Consider the following 17,531-nt stretch of genomic DNA (forward strand, 5'->3'; position numbering starts at 1 on the left):
CTTTATGCCTCTGCCCCTACACACCGCACTCTGTTCTGCAACCAGTGCTGAGATCTTTGTAACACCGGTCAGTTTATGCAACTGGCCGGCTTAAATCCTCCCCTCCATGCCTGCTGGGGCTGCCCTCTACCTCCCTTTCTAACCTTACCAGGCCACCCTCCCATTTGCTCAGGGCACCACGGCCAAGGCTGACCTTCTTACAGCTCCTTGCCAGGCCAAGCTATCTCCTGCCTCAGAGCCTGGGCCCTCACTCTGCCCTCAGCCTGGATGCCGAGTCCTCTGACCCTTCAGGCCTCAGAGTGGCTGTCCCTGACCCCCTTACTGAAGTAGCGCCTGTACGACACACGGAGGTTGCTGTCTATGAGATCACTCCTGTAGCACTTACCTTAATCCAAAATTAGCTTGTTTATTTCCATTACCTTCCCCTACTAGATCATAAGCCCAGTGAGGCCAGGAGCCCCATCTATCTTGATCATCAGGAAATACTCAATGCCTAGGACAAGCCTGACACAAGGCGGCATTCAGGAGTAGAAAGTCACCCTGTGGCCAAAAGAGAAGTTTCCATGGCAAGTACCTTGCAGGCAGCAGCAGAAGGGAGCCCAGACTGGCCCTTTCTGGAAGGCACAGACTCATGTTGGCTCAGATTCTTTAACTGGGTGACCCCTGACCCCACCCAATACTGACCAGCTGGCTGAGAACATACATCTCTACCTCCTCCTGCCAGGACCAGAGTCTGAGGTCACCACTACTGGGTGACTTCAAATCCAGTTGTCTATAATTAAAGTCCTTTCCATCCCTTCAGCTCAACGCCTGTGGCAGAAAATGCTTTAATCTAATCTCCCAATAGAAGGCTGCTTTCAATTTTGTTTTCTGTAAAGTCAGCAATACCTAAAAGTACTGGAGTCAAAATAGTTTAAAATGCATAAAAACTCAGTCCCTTGAATAATGCATTATTCACAGTGTAGTCTCTTATGTGAAGAATGGTAGAACTTTAGATTTCTTTATCTCCTTTTTTTAAGTTTCTGAAACATGTGGCTATTCTCACTCCAAGCACGATGCTATAGGCACTGGGACTCCCAGGGACCCTTCAGGGGTTGTTGTTTACCTTTGCCTTGTGCTGAGCGGTATTCTCTGTAAACGTCAAGTTCTCAAACTTGAAACACCACTTATTTGCCTTTTGATTTAGGAACAGAAATATGTGTGTGAAGCAGGGGCTGCAAGGAGAAAGCAGAGGACCCTGGGTGTGGGGGACAGTCTCTTTAGCCTTGAAATGCAAGTACTTAGCTGTCCCAGGATGACTGGGTGCAGGGGGTTTGATTCCCAGGAACCGAACTCATAAGATACTGTCACAATCAATCTGTGATCTCGGAGACATTTTTCTAATGCTAGGAACGCTTGGGTCTGCTCTCAAGGGTACCCCCTCCCCACTGTCAATGCATAACTCATGAATAACCCATGGAAAGCACTCCCCCTCAAAAAAAATGTGTGTGCATCCTTGTGCTGGTGCTGGGCTCGCCATGTTGCATTCTGCATGACTATCTTGCAGAGGACATAGCTAGCTGCTTTCCTGTGGGTGGCAGCAGACATTCTCAGTACTAAAAGAGGCAGACATTCCTAGTACTGACATTCTCAGAGGCAGGGCATCCACAGGAAACAGGAACACAGGAGGCAGGCCTCAGGCAGGAAAGAGGACTCCTGTGTTTCTGGACATGAAATCTAGATGGACTGTTGGCACTACCAAGCGGGAGGGGAAGGTCTTGTTCCACTGAGGAGGGCAAGCTGGGTTTAGGCAGGGACCCCACACTGAAGAGCTTAAGACCAGTAAGCTCCTGTATCAGATCCCAAAGTCTGACAACTAGCAGTCTGCCTCTAACATGGGCTACTTAGCTGATTTGTCTGGCCAGCCTAGTGTTTTAAAAGGCAATGTAACTAGGCAGCTAAGTTATGCTGGAACTCAATACAGACAGTTTGCACGTACTATCTTAAAACTACCCACATCACCTTTGTTAATTTGAGTTTTGAGATCCCTACCCAGACGGATATATATTATCCTTTGGCCATTTCCCCTTGATCATTTAGTATAGTCTTGCTTGAAAGTTCCAGCCCAGCTCAGCTGTGCATGATAACTGCATAGTTAAGCGGACCATCCTTGAGGTCATCCAAAAGGGAAACCTGACAAGTTTTAAAGCCCTTATTCAGAAAGACATCTACCATTCCTTTGAGAGGTAACCATTCTGGAACAAAAGAATTATATAGGAACATAAAGTATACAGTAGACAATGTTCTTACCACCATTTTATCATAAATGCAGGTGACACTTCTATAGCTTGTTTCACAGAGACCTTCATTAAAGGCCAAGGATTTGACTGCTTAGTCCAGTTCAGCAAAGGCACACCTAATGCAGACACCTTGATTAGTCTGAGAAACATTCTAGTCACCAGATTAGACTTGGGTGATGGCCAGTTCTCCTCAGATAACACATCACAAACACTCTCTGCAGTGGTCACTTTTTGGAGGTCTGTCCTGCTCACCTGACTCCCTCTCCTCTCAGACCTGCCCCTCCCCCACAGATTTGGCCTCTGCAGCTGTCGCTGGACTGAGAGACTGTGCCCTTGGCCATGGAGCACTGGGCCAGGGAGAGACACCAGACTCAAGATGAACCCATCATTCTGTCCCCTGGCACTGTGAAAGAATGCCAGCCAGCCTCTGTGGGGCAGAGACATGTGCTCTGGCTGCTGGGCAGGGCAGCTACACTACATTGGGCCCTGAAGCCAGAGAGGGAGAAAGCCAATCCAATCTGCAGAGAGAGAGGGAGAGGAGAGTAAGACACACATGCAGAAAGCAAAAGAGATGGAGGTGGAGACGGAGGGAAAAGCAACAGCAGCAGCTGCCCTCCTGTCCTCCAGCTCTGTGAGGCATGCTGTGTCTTTATTCTCTGTCATATTGAAGCAAGGTTAAAGTTTCCGTAACCTGGCATCAAAACGGTATTGACTAAAACACACTGAACACAGGTCACACTTTGGTCACAGTGGCTTTCTTGCTGTCCTGGGAACAGGCCAGCTCCTGCTATAGGGCTTTTGCCCTTACTGTTCCCTCTACCTGGAACACTCTTCCCCCAATATCCACAGGGCTCATTTCAGTCCTCCACTCAAATATTTACTCTGTAAGACATCCCCTGGCCACCCATCAATTCCACCCCCACCCTGACATTTTCTATCTCCCTTCTCTGCTTCCTTTTTATTTTCCTCCTTGGCACTTGCCACATCATAGCATTTTACATATTGTACTTATTTATATTATTGTCTTTCAGTCCAATTAAAATGCAAGCTCTTTGAGAAGAGGAGCTTTTGTTTTGTTCACTGTTGTATCTCCAGCACATAGTACAGTACCCTGCACACAATAGGCACATAATATTTCAATAAGGAGTTTTAAGCAGGGGAGTACCACGAGCAAACTTACATTTTAATAAGACAACTTTCACTGGGTTAATAACAGATTGAGGATGGACAAGAACAGAAGCAGGGAGACCAGTTAGAAGCTGTGGATGTAATCCAGGGCCACAATGTACAGCTATGCGGGTTGTACACTGCACAACTCCAGTGAAATGTGAAAAGGTGCTCCTTAGAAATGGGTAAAAACGTTGTCAGCCCTAGTAGAAATTGTGGAGGTTCTAACCAGAATTGTTCAGAGTCTGGCTTTATTTTGAAGGTAGAGCTGACCACCATTTACCAACAGATTGAATGTGGGATGTGCAAGAAGAAAGAATCGAAGATATTTCCAAGATTTTTAGCCTAGAATTAAAAAAAAAAAATGACATTAGCACAATGATGAATTAAGGAGCCTTTCTATTCGCAAGTGCTTACCACATTTCAAATCAGAGTATACCTAGTCCTCACCTGGCCCCTCCAAATCGTATCTCCAACTATATTTTTCTCATCTTCTCTTATTAAACCATTTGCTACACCATCCCTCAAGAAGCCCTGTACTTTCCAACTCCCATGCTATACCAAATCTGTCTTCATTTGCCCAAGTCCTAGCTGGTTCAAATAACACCTACTCTAAGCTGCCTTTCCCAATCACCTAAATAAAAAATCAATCTTTTGCCCAATCTACTTCATTCTGTGCCTTTGTAATATCACTTTCCTAGTCAGGATAGTATTAGAGGGATTTCTGTTCATAACCATTCACAAGCCCCCAACCACCAATCCCCACTTTGACTGTGAACACCCCACAGACAGGATCCATATGTTGAATCACTGTCTTCTGGCTCCCCAAAATATCTACTCTGGCACCTCCCAGGAAATGGAGACTCTATAAAGGTGTATTGAGTAAATATGAAAGCTATGCAAATTTCAAAGGTCAGCTTTTTTGCCTACCAGGTGTATATATGCTCTGTACAGGGCCGGGCTCCAACGGATCTAGTAAAAGGAAGGGAATTTGCTCGTTACAGCAGATCTTGGCAGCAGAAGGCCTGCAGGCAACCTTCTGTAATGGAATACATGCCTCCGCAACCCCTCAAAGTATGAATGGCGGGTGACTCTGCATCAGCTGACTATGGGCAGTTGGCTGACTGGCTGGAAAAAGCCGCGCAGAATTCAACGCCAAGCTCAGCGCCAAATCCTCCCCGAGCTGGGCGCAGTCCTGCAGTGGCCGAGCGCAGGATGCACACTCAGGACCCCGCGGGCCCTATCAGGATGCCTAGGCCCACGCGGTCTCAGACACCCTCCAGCAGGCAGGCGGAGCGCGGGGCCTCCCAGCGCGCAGGCGCCGCCTAGCTCCGCGCAGTGGGCAGCGCAGCCAATCCCAGCCCCGCGGTCCCTGGTTGCCTGCTGGCGGGCGGGGAGCCAAAGGAGCTAGGCCGGGGCCGCGCTCCTCATTGGGTGAGGCGGCACCGCCCAGACAAAGCCCCCTACTCCTCGCGCCAGTGAGCGGCTGTGACTCCGGACCCGGCCCTCCCCTGCCGACCCCGGCCCACTGCCACTCCAGCATCCCCAGCTGGCCCCCGCGGCATCCCGACCTGGCCAGCTCCTCTTCCTTCCCCGGCCCTGCGACCCACCCGGCCCTCCAGTAACCGCCAGCCCGGGTCTTGCTCAGGCGTGTGGACTGGAGGCCTGACCGCTGTCCGGAATCCTTCCCGAGGACTCAGCGGGCGGGGAGGGAGCATCCCCTAGATTCCGAGAACAGAGCCTCGGGGAGGACGCGGGAGGAGGAGGAGGGACGCGATCCGAACCGGGGAGATGCGGTCAGGAAGGGAGCAGAACCGAGAACCCGGGGCTGGAAGGCAGGACTACGTGCTTCAGTCCTGGTCTTTCCCTACGATGTGACCTTGGCCTGTTCCTTCCCATCTTGGGGCCTGTGTCACCTTCTGTAAAATGCGCCGGCTGGGAACTATGAGTCCCGAGGGTTTCACCTGGGAGCCGCGGGGCCGCGTGTTCAACTCAGGGCCTCCTCCTACTGGGCACATTATTCCGAATAATAAACGCCAGACCGTGCCGCTGGAGACGCGGGCAGAGGAACCGGGAGGGCAGCGGGTGGGGACCACCTGCAGTTGAGACAGGTCCGGGCGACATCGGCCCAGCTTCCTATCTTTACCCTGACGCCGCCACAGGGCTCGGCCTATAGGGTGCGATGCCCCTTCCCCACCCTATCCCGGCCACTGGGCTAAGTGGCCGCGCCCGGCCAAACCGAACGAGCACAGGGCGCTGGGCCGCCCCGCCCGAGCTGCAGAGATGCGGACCCTTCCTCTTACCCAAAACCCATGGGCAGGGGCTTCGTTGCGCTCCGGCCTGGGCCGGGTGGGGGCGCTGCCGCGACTTCCTTCTCGAAGCCGCCTACCGGCTCTCGGGCTGTCTCCCGCCTCTGCCACCCAGAAGCGCCTGCACACTTCGGGAGCGCGCGTTCGGGCCGCGCCGAGCGGGGCCGGACGGTGGGCGTCGCGGGGGCGCGGAGTGCTCCTGAGCCGCCTCTTTCGCCCTCGGCCCCCTAGCGGCCTGGCCCTCCTCCCGTGGAGGTGCTCCGTCTTGCAGGGCACCCAGCTGGGGATTAACCCACTCCTGCCCGTCCCTCTCGGCCCCAAGCCGGGGGCAGCTTTCCTCCACCGCCATCTCCCTCCCCGACCGGGGGAGGGCGGGGAGCGGAGGCAGAGGGTGCGGAAAGGTTTCAACCCCAGGGGCTGCGGACGGGGAGGAGAAGGTGCCACTCCGGGAAGGCGGGAAAACCCCGGTGAGGACGAGGCTCCTTCCAGGTCCTGTGCGTTTTGACTGTCTTTAGAACTCATCAGGGTGGGTGGGTGCGTGGGTTGGTTTTTAAATTTCATTTGATCAGATGGAATTTATTTAAAGATTTGCTCCTAAGGATCTTTAAAAATAATTTAAGAATAGCAGAGCTACCCCGAGTGTCAACAATACAACACTGGAGGACAATCGGCCACAGATCAAGCTCCCCTTTCAACCCCTCTACCCCCCAACACACCTCAGTTTCCAGGATGAGAAACAGGCTGAGGAGAGAAGATACCAGGACAAATTAATGGCAGAGCTATATTTAGGCAAATTACAGAAAAGGACTGAATAGACAGGGACCAGGCGGATGAAAACCGGATGGAATTACCGGCCTGGCGGGGCTTGTAAGAAACCTGTTAGCTCCCTTCCATGAGCTTCTTGAGGGCTGAGGCTGTGTCGTCCTCCTTTATCCCCAGCTCCTGGCACAGAGAGCCTTGAAGACTGGGAAAGTCAGGGAGGATGCACTTGGTTTTCTGCACCCATTTCACAGACAGACTCGAGCCATTGTATTTGCTTCAGGGACGGGTGTTTCAGAATAGTCGTTCGGTACATCGTACCGGTACCACAGCGATGACAGTAAATCGCTACAGGTTACACTTTGAGGATTTTGCATTGCTGGAAAAGCAGTTGAAGAATTAATCTTTCCACCTAGGAAAACCATAGATCGTGATTTTGGACTGAGAATTAAATGGAATTATAGTTCTACTTATGGAAGACAAAGGAAGGACTTTTGACCTCTCTGAGGTACTATCAGTCACCTCCAGTGGCCTCACATCTTCCCAGCCCAGCTTTGCCCTGGCAGCCAGCTACACACAGGTGTAACTTGAGAGCACCTTGCCTCAGCTGTACCTAGTATCTCCCTGCCTCTCTGTCACTGCAACCTAGGACCCTTGCAGAACCCACTGCCCATTTTGACACATGAGTAAACATGGAAGTGCAAAGGAACTAACACCTCATGGGAAAACCTTTGACCAAACGGGAGCTGCTGGAAAAATATTCCACTTTTCCATTCTTCTGGTGGACAATTCTGAGGCACGTTCTACACAGCTCCTAAAATGATAACACGCCATTTGCCCTTAGTAGTGATCAACTTGATCGATTCAATAATGTCCCCTTAATTGCCTTTCTGTTTCCATCCTTCCTATTTAACTCTTCCCAGTCCTCCCCTCCCATTCATTGGGATTTCGTTATGTAGCTTTGAAATGATTCCAAACACTTAAATAGTTTGCTAAGGGAGTGACACGTTTTGCTGATAAGAACATGGAATGAACTCCCCCTTCCCCCAGAATGTTACATCACACCTTATCAGAACACATAAGTCAGTTAGTGACCTCAACTACTGCGCTCCAAAACACATATAAACTCAAGATTTTGACAGATACTTTGGGAGCTTGGGCTGTGGCAGGGCTACTCCGTCAACCTTCAAGCTAGTCTCTGAATCCTTGCTTCCTAACACCAGCACCGCCCTCCAGCGTGGAGGGACCTTGCCTGTCTTCACGGATCTCAGTTGTGCTGGTCACGCTGTCTCTCCAGAGACCCTCTCCTAGAAAGGTGCACCTCAAACCCTGTTCAGGCTTTATACCCACAGTAGCCTGCTTCCATCCTAATTGAGCAATTGAACTTTAAAATGGGACTGTAATTGAAATTGGAACTCATCCATTATGTGGTTAATGTGCCTAGTCTATCAAGTGTATTCCCTGGGAGATTTGCTCTTCTTATGCTCTCCCTTTTCAAGAATTGTGAAAAAAGAATAATCTCTCTGTACGGCAATAAACCATGTGATTTGTGAAATCATACTTTGATCATCACCTTATTTTAACCATACAAAACAGATTCATTCCCAGAATAAACTACCTGTGCACAAGTCCTTGCTCAGGCTCTGCTTTTTGGGGGGAACCCACATTAAGCCAATGCTTAACCCAAAGTGGCATCTCAGCCTGCCTTTCAGATCTTCCTCTAACCAGACCATTCCCAACCCTGCTAATGAGGGGTTAATTGATTTGTTTGGTTTGGGCTTTTGCTCCTTTGTTTCCCAACTCCCCTGCCTTCCAGGGAATCACTAATAAACTCTCAGAGAGAGGCAGAAAATATCACAGACTCCCAGGAGCAAGGGCCAGCTGAAGGGTTGGGACTTTGAGAGTCAGACAAAGCCAGTCTTAGCCCCACCTGAGACCTCTCTCCTCTTTCTAAGGCCTGGCTGTTGACTTTGGAACTGGAGAAACTCAGCAGTGAGACTGAACGCAGGAAGCAGAGACTGTGGGAACCAGGTCACTCCCAACATAGCATGTGCGAAGGTTCTGTCTTCCCCCAACGCCTGTAAGAGCAGCTCGTCTCTGCTCAGATATTAATATAAGGCCTCAGGCCAGGGTCTTCGGCACCTAGCACATCTCCCCTCATCACCAAGAGGGTGTTGTTGCAAATTACCAAGCTAGGTTTGGGAGGAAAATAGCCCTCCATCCCTGCCTTAAAGGAGAGAAATGAAACATGTACATAAGCTAAGGGAATCATTAGAAGTTCTGTAAGTCTTCTATAAGGGTGACATAAAAGTGTGGTCAGAGTTCTGACGGGGGTTCGGGATAGTTTGTAGAAGAGGCGGCATCCTGAAAGATTCTCAGTCAGAATGAAGCATTTCTAAATTAGCCCCCAGCCCTGAGATACCTCGGTGTTTGCTCCTGTCCCTGGATTAGCTCCTAATTGCCTCCTAGCTCACACCTTTCCCCATACCAGCTCAAGCTAATCATTCCCAGCTGCTCCCTTGCTAGATTGGGCACTACCCAATTTCTGAATGCCCCTGGTCTTCTCCGCCCTCGGTGTTACGTGTCAAATGCTGGCCAGTGCAGGTTAAATCCTGCCCTTAGCCGGCCACCTCCAAGTCCTCGAGGATCCCAAGGGTGCAGCACACTGCGGAATAGAGAACAATAACACCATCTACTACCCCAAACCCCCTGGGTCTTCTGTTTTGATGTAACTGAATTTTCTTGGAAGAAAAAAAAATTTTTTTGCTAGAAATCATACCCTTAATCTGTAGAATTCTAGAGGTATCAAGTAGCTTTTTCTATAATTGCCAGTGAAGGAAAGAAGAAGACTGATGTGCTGCTTCTAAAAGAAGGCTGTGGTGGTGCTCAGAATCTAGCATGTTGAAAAGAGCCCTGACAGTTGATCCAAACGTGACTGCAATACTGCATTCTGCAGATGATCGTGACTGCAATACTGCATTCTGCAGATGATCGTGACTGCAATACTGCATTCTGCAGATGATCGACACCTGGAGGAGCCGCCACTCCCCTGCAGTGAATGAGCAATGAAAACAAGGGCTTGGCCTCAAGGGGAAAAGAGGGGCATTCCTTTCTGTCTCTTGGTCCTAATGTATTTCCATTAAAATGATTGTTTAAGTCACAGCATTTTGTGTATGGAGATGGGTTGTCTAGAAATTTAAGCCAAGTTCTTTTGAGGCGATTGGGATCTTTGAGGAGGGAACAGTATGAGAAGATAGAAACTCAACTGTGCCCCACTTCTGCCCATCCCACCCTGAGCCACAGCAGCCCATAAATTCATTCATTCAGTTCACATTGATTGTGCACTCACTATATCCAGGGATTGTGCTATGTTCTCAGAATGCAATGATAAATCAATGCAGGATCCCTGTTTTCAATAACACTATAACTTAGCAGTTAATGGCTGGTCACTATGTACCAGCCACTGAGCCCAAAGCCTTCTATGTATTATTTAATTAATCTTGCAATAATCCTAAAAGTAACCTAAGATTATCCCCATCTTGCAGCTGAGGAAGTTGAGGCCTAGCAAGGTCAAATTCCTTGCCCACAACAATACAACTAGGAAGTGGCAGAGACAGATCCCACCCATCAGTTTTAAATGGACCTTCAGTTCAAAACACCTTCACAGAAACATCCAGAATAATGTTTGACAACACAACCAGGAAATGGCAGAGACAGATCCCACCCCGTTCTGTCCTACTCCAAAGACTTGACTTTAAGCACACCACCAATTGTCCTGAACTTCTTTCTTTGAAGACAGGGATTAAAAAAATAAATCCCAGTTTATAAGGCTATTTGGAGTACAAAATTTTTTGTAACCAGTTGTGCACTGTTTCTGTGGGTAATCCAACAGAAGCTGGAATTTCTTTCAGTGAGTACAAGACTGATGCCAATTTTGGATGCCCTCAACTAGGAAAAGTTACAGATTCCAACTGAACATATAAACTATGAAAGACAAAAAAAATGTGACGAGATTCTCAACCCCCAACTCTGATTTAATTTTCTGAACTTCAAATTCTACTTTTTTTCAGAGAATATTTAATATATTACAATAAGCTGTTTTTAAAAATGAGATACAAAACAATATGCTTATTTTGGTTAATCCTTTTCCCAATTTTTTTCTCCAAAGAATACGTATTATTTCTGCTTATTGCTACCAGGACAGAGCCTGCTATTTATTTCTTTTCTTTTCTTTCTTTCTTTCTTTCTTTCTTTCTCTTTCTTTCTTTCTTTCTTTCTTTCTTTCTTTTTCTTTCTTCCTTCCTTCTTTCTTTCTTTCTTTCTTTCTTTCTTTCTTTCTTTCTTTCTTTCTTTCTTTCTTTCTTTTCTTTTCTTTTCTTTTCTTTTCTTTCTTCTTTCCAGGGCCTGCTATTTCAAGAAGGAAATCTACAACAGAGCTGCTGCCTCTCTGTTTTAGGTTGCCAGCAACTCTTTCCAAAGGCCTAGTCATCCCTCTCCTATCCCCTTTCCTTCCACCAGGCCCCACCCAAGCTGTCTGCTGGGAGCTGTCATGTTCAGCCTTCTCTCACCTTAGACAGTGGGTGCTACAAAGCTCCCTCAGCACGATCAGCACGCAGGATCCTCTCCAGGCAAGTGACCAACCAGACACTCTGAAACCCTCTTAATTCTCAGTTAACAGAGTGTGATAGACAACCCGGACACCTCTTCCAGGCTTGCTGTGTATGGGAACAGAAATTCTCACACACATGTGATCAGTAAAGCTACCTAATGATAAAGTGTAATTAGGGGTTCTGGATGTTTGTGTGTTTGTCATCAAAAAGGCAAAGTTCAGCTTTGTAACTGTTTGATTTAAGCTTAAAATGTCTGTGAGTTTGGCCCTCTGACAAGCAGAGGGTCAAGGGTAGATGCTGCTGCTTAGGGATACGTTAAAAAAAATGATGCCAAAGGACAGCTCCCACTGACTCCAGCGTGAGCCCTCCCTGCCAGGGGTGTGTGGGCACAAATTAGCACAGGAACTGACTTGAACGCGATGAGAAATATTCCCAGAGTGCCCTGAGCATGGCCCGGAATCAGGACCTGAGAAAGATTTCAAGACAGGGCCGCTTGCAAGAAGGCGGGGCCAAAAGCATACCCGTTGAATGCCACAGTGGAGGTCAGGAAGAGTATGTCTGCAATACAGGAGATCCCTTAGGGCGTTTCTTAGTGTGACTGTACCTGGTGATTAAAGTCAGTGGAAAATTACAAGAAGCCCATCCAGGCAGGACTACTAATGGCCCAGAGCCTTCGGGAATGAAGGTTTGGGTCACGCCACCAGGTAAAGATCCATGACCAGCTCAGGTGCTTACTGAGGGCAAAGGGACTATGGAATGGGTAGTGAAAGAAGGAAGCTGTAAATACTAGCTATTAATGCAACCACGTGACTAGTTATAGAAACCAGGACTGTAACTATCATGAGTGTTTCTTTGTCATTGTGCTATGAATATGTTTGTGTGTGTGTGTGTGTTTGTGTATAACACGTATCTTTGTTTCCTTCCTTTTCTTATCCCTTTATCATGTAACATAAGACATATTACTTTATCTCATAGTATTTAAGTATTGGTAACTTTACATCATAGTATTTCTGTTTTAGGCTATCAAGGAGAAGAGTAAACATCACCTAAGGACTTTGCACCCTCTCCTGGGGAGGTTAGTGCAGCAGTTGTAGGAAGGATAGTTGTATCATATTAGAAGTATGAGCTTGTTATTGTCTTTATTTGAGGGTTAGGTATGATTTTAGGAGATATGTATGGGTGCCAAGTTGACAAGGAGTGCACTTGCGATGGTTAATTTTATGCGTCAACTTGGCTAGGCCATAGTGCCCAGGTATTTGGTCAAACATTCTGGATGTTCATGTGAATGTGTTTTAAACTGAAGGTCCATTTAAACTGAACTTTATGGACTTTATGTAAATCTGATTAGCTACATAATGTGGGTGGACTTCATCCCATCAGTTAAAGGCCTTAATAGAAAAAGATTGACCTCCCCAGGAAGAGAGGGAATTCTGCCAGCAGACTGCCTTTGGAATCAAACTGTAACTCTTCCCTAAGAGTCTCCAGCCTGCCAGCCTGCCCTGCAGACTTTGGACTTGCCAAGTCTCTACAGGCACGTGAGCCAATTCTTTAAAATCTCTCTCTCTTTCTCTCTCTCTCTTTTTATATGTGTATATATATCTATATGTGTGTGTGTGTGTATATATATATATATACACACACACATATGTATACTCATACATACTGTATATACGTTGATTCTGTTTCTCTGGGGAACCCTGACTAATAGTGGGTCTGCTTCCTTGATTGGACCCTGTGGTCTGCTTCTTTGATTGGACCCTGACACAACACTGAGACAGATTTCTCTACTATGGAATTGGTCCCTCAGGGGCCTGGAGCACAGGTTACAGGGAGGGGCTGGTCTCAGGCCAAGCTGGGACTGGTGAGGTTTGCTTTTCACCCTCTGTGTCCCCTGAGATCTCTGCAGCCACTGCCCTCCACTTGCTCACGGCCCAGGGAGGAAAACAGACACATCTGCTGCTTTCTCCCTTCCAGGGCAGTGTGGGCCCAGGGAGTACATTAGGCGTAACCATGGAGCTCTGGGAGTGGGAAGAGGGAACTACTCTTTCAGGTTGGGGCCAAGGAGCAGGTTTCATGGAGATCACTGCCGTGGATCTCAGGTTCAAAGACAGGTTGAATATGTTTCCTTCAACGTTTTATTTTGAAAAAGTTTAAACTTATAGAAAAGATGAAGAGTATAATGAACATCCAAACATCCAAGATTTACCAATTATTATCAATTTGTCCCATTTGCTTTCTCTCTCTATATATACACATATATTGCTGAATCAATTGAAAGTAGTTGGAGAATCATGACACATTATTTCCAAATATTTCAGCATATATCTCAAAAGAACAAGGCAATTCTCCTACATAACCTGATACTATTGTCATATTCAAGAAATTTAATATTGATAACAATTTTATCTAGTTGGTCTATACTCAAATTCCTTCAATTGTCCCAATAATGTCCTTTATAGTATTTTCCCCTCAATCAAGATTCCAATCAATGATGGTGACTTGCATTTAGTTACCACATCTCTTCAGTTTCCTTTCATCTAGAACAGTACCCTGCCTGCCTTTGGTGGGGGGTGTCCTTTCATAACACTGACAGTTTGATGAGTCCAGACCAGTTGTGTTATAAAATGTCCCCAAATCTGGATTCTGGATTTGTCTGATCATTTCCTCATGATCAGATTCAGCTGGATTCAGGTTAAACATTTTTGGTAGGAATACTACTTAGGTGATGTGTAGGTAGAATTTGGACAGGCTGAGGTAAGGAAGAGTACATCAGGTATAGGGAACAACAAAAATTATGTTCCTTAGCTGTGAGAAGGCCCAGCATGTCTGGGACTCACTGTGGTCCCAGGGAAATGTACTGAGTCGTGGGGCATAGGGACAGGGGTGGGGGAGTGCAAGCAGCAGGAGATGAGGATGGCAGGGGAAGTTTGCTCCAAGTTCATTGGCCTTTGTTCAGAGGGCACTGGGGGCACATTAACTTTTTATAAAAGTCTCATGGCTGCACATGGTGACTCACACCCGTAATCCCAGCACTTTGGGAGGCTGAGGCAGGAGGATCCCTTGAGACCAGGAGTTTGAGATCAGCCTGGGCAACAGAGGGAGATCCCATCTCTACAAAACATAAAAATAAAACAAATTAAAAGCAAAGAGCGTCAAAGACCAAAAAGTCTTTAAGAGCTAAAGACATGAGTCTCAAACGGTGGAGTTCCAAGCATCTCCCAGACCACAACATATTATTAATTGGCAAAAAGAGAAAAACAAAAGCTCAATTAAATAAAAAGGAGCGTGACTACTTTTAGTGTCATCCCTCCTCCTTTCACTGTTGTCTACCAGCTCTGTCATTAGCCATTTTCCTTGGAGATGTTTCCTTCAGCCCCTCCACCCTTTCCCCTCCCTGTTCCCTTTCCAGTCACCCAAATGCCTCCCTTCACCTGTCACATCCAGCTAGTCTGGCCCTCTGTGGCCAGCACTGCACGGTGGGGGTGATCCTGGCAGGCAAGGATCAGGTCAGCAAGGGCTGGCTGTCTGGACTATCCCCTTGGGCAACTCCAGGTAAGGGCCTTGGGACATGCCCAAAGGAGAAGACCTGTGTCGGGAGGGTGATGCAGGATGTGAACAGGGTGTAAAGCTGTGGCCCAAGCCAGTGGCCAAACTGGAAGGAGGGACATGTAGAAATAAAGAGGCCAAAGAGCTTAGACTGGGGAAAGGCTGTGAGGGAGGCTGGGAGCTTAACTCCTACAGGTCACGTGTCTCCAACTCATAGCAAATGCACTGAGTGATAGGTGTGTTGTTAAGGTGATGCATCCACCCCAGCAACGTGTCTTGTTTAGGAGGCCCTGGCCAGCCAGGGTATCTCTGGGTTGCTCTGCTTTAGCATTGCCTCGGAGCCGGAGACTTCTTGAGACAGACTGAGGGCTCCTGGAACCTCTCCTTGCTGCTTCATCCCTCCCACTTCACCAGGCTCTGCAGCCAGCCCCCAGTGCAGGAGGAACTTGGCTTACTCAATGTCTCAATGTCCTATTTCCTCTCTCCAATCACTGGGTCAGGTCTGGGGTGATGAAGGATGTAGGACACAAATTGGGGTCTTAGCAGGTCAAGTAGGGAGGAGTCAAGGAAATCATGGGGCATGCGTGACGCACAACAGAGGATGGGATAAACTGGGAACCAAAGACCACCAGCTTGACTAGCCCAGTTCTCCAGTGCTGACCGAACTAGGAGGAAAGGCACAATGGGCAGTGGGAAGAGACATGGGTTAGGATGGAGCCCAGATGTTTGCTGACATTCAGGGCATGCAGGCCATCCTTAGAGGTTTTCCCTTGAATGTGCTCATTTTCCTCATGATGTGAGGTTGTGGCAGCTACACCAAAGAAGGGTGAAATCGTGCTTGCACGGAGAGTGTGTTCTGACAAGTAGGGGCTGGCTCAGGAGATGGTCCCCCCACCACACACATAAACAAGAGCACTCCACCCACGGTGAGATGCTTGCAACTGGAAGGTAGAATTCAGAGTCATATCCCAAAGGGTTTCAAAGAGAGACATCACATCTAGACACTGCAATGGTGAGGCCAAAAGGCAAGAAAAAGAAATGAAGTATAAATAAAAGAAGTCAAAACCACTGTTACTGCAGGTACTATTATTATATTAGTCTAGAATATTTAGAAAAATTAACATTAAAACTATTAGAATAATAATGGAATTCACTAAGTTGATTGAATACAAGACAAATTTAGGGAAAAAATTAAAAGCTTTCCCATTCAGAAAATATCATGGAAAAAAATCATAATAATCACAATAGCATCAAAAACTGTAAAGTACCTACAGACAAGAAAATGTAGAGTCATTATAAAGAAAACTGTATATCTTGACTGAGAGACATGAAAGATGGATTGAAAAATAAGGAAACATCCCATGTTTCCATATAGGAAGGAAACATCATAAAAGATGAATTTTTCCCCCTATATTTATATAGAATTCAGTGTAGTTTGTACAAGTGGCAGAGGGAAACCTGACTGATTCTGAAGGAGGAAATATGCAAAATTAAGCAGGAAAAATATTTAAAATACATCATAAGATTAAAAAACATATTAAACTAATTAGAAAATATGTAAAACATTTTTAAAAATTGTTTAATTAAAAAAAAGAAAACTATGGTGCTGGTACATGAATAGAAAAAGCAGATTAGGCTGGGCATGGTGGCTCATGCCTGTAATCCTAGCACTTTGGAAGGCCAAAGCGGGAGGATTGCTTGAGGTCAGGAGTTCGAGACCAGCCTGAGCAAGAGTGAGACCCCATCTCTACTAAAAATTCAAAAAAAAAAAAAAAAGGAGATTAATGGAACAAATAGGTAACTCAGAAATAGAAGCATAAATTAATGGAAATTTAATATATAATCAGAACAGCATTGCCAATAAAAAGATTATTTAATAGTGTAGGGTCAATTGTATATTTATATACCATAAACAAAAATAAATTCTAGGTGAACTAAAAATCAAAAAATGAAACTAAAACTATAAAAATGCTAGGAGAAAAAATACTATAAGAGACGATTTCTATAAACTCACGGCTGGAAAAGGGTAACCCTAACACAGTGTCCAGGAGTCATTAAGGAAAAGATTGAAAGATTAGACCACTCAAAAATTTGAACTTTGTGCAGGAGAGCCACCATTCAAATCATTGGTTGGGAGAAAATATTTGCAACACATGTAAAAGATAAGGGCTAAAAATCTGCAAAATATAAAGTGTTCCTACATATACATAGGAAAAAGAGAAACAATCTAATTATAAAAATACACAAAGGGTAGATAAATCACAAAAAAGAAAAACAAATGGTAATGGCTAATAAACATAAGAAGATATGCTCAATTATGATGATTCATTTTAAAAAGCAAATTTAAAATTATATTTTTGTCAATCAGATTGGTGAAGATTAAAAAAACTGGAGAGAAAATGAGGAAGTAGCATATTCAAACACTGCTGACAGGAGTGAAAATTGCGATTTTTTTTTCCTGGAAAGGTTTTATTGTGCTGAGGGAGGAGGGCTTAAGTCCTTGGCAGTTGCTTTCCTTGTGGCACCCAGGATGTTGTTCCGCTTCTCACTTCTCTTGGTGCAGATGTGCTGTCCACCCTTTTTGTAATGAACATAAGGGTCCATTTGTCCTTGGAGACCTTGATCAACTCCATGGCATGCTGCTCATATGGGGCAAAGCCACATACCTCACTATGTCCTGCACTAACTCGGTGTGTGTGGTGAGGCAGACACCCCCGGCGGCAGCTGCCATGTCTCGGCTTGCTCATGTTCTTGGTCCCCTTGTGGCCCTGTTGAGGCCCATGGCCATGGGGTAGTGCAGAGCCATGGCTGCTATTCTCTACTGGCTGCTGCCACAGGAAAGGGAAAATTGCAATTTATTT

This window comes from Propithecus coquereli, unplaced genomic scaffold (assembly GCF_000956105.1).
Source record: "Propithecus coquereli isolate 6110/MARCELLA unplaced genomic scaffold, Pcoq_1.0 Scaffold10, whole genome shotgun sequence".
NCBI lineage: Eukaryota > Metazoa > Chordata > Mammalia > Primates > Indriidae > Propithecus > Propithecus coquereli.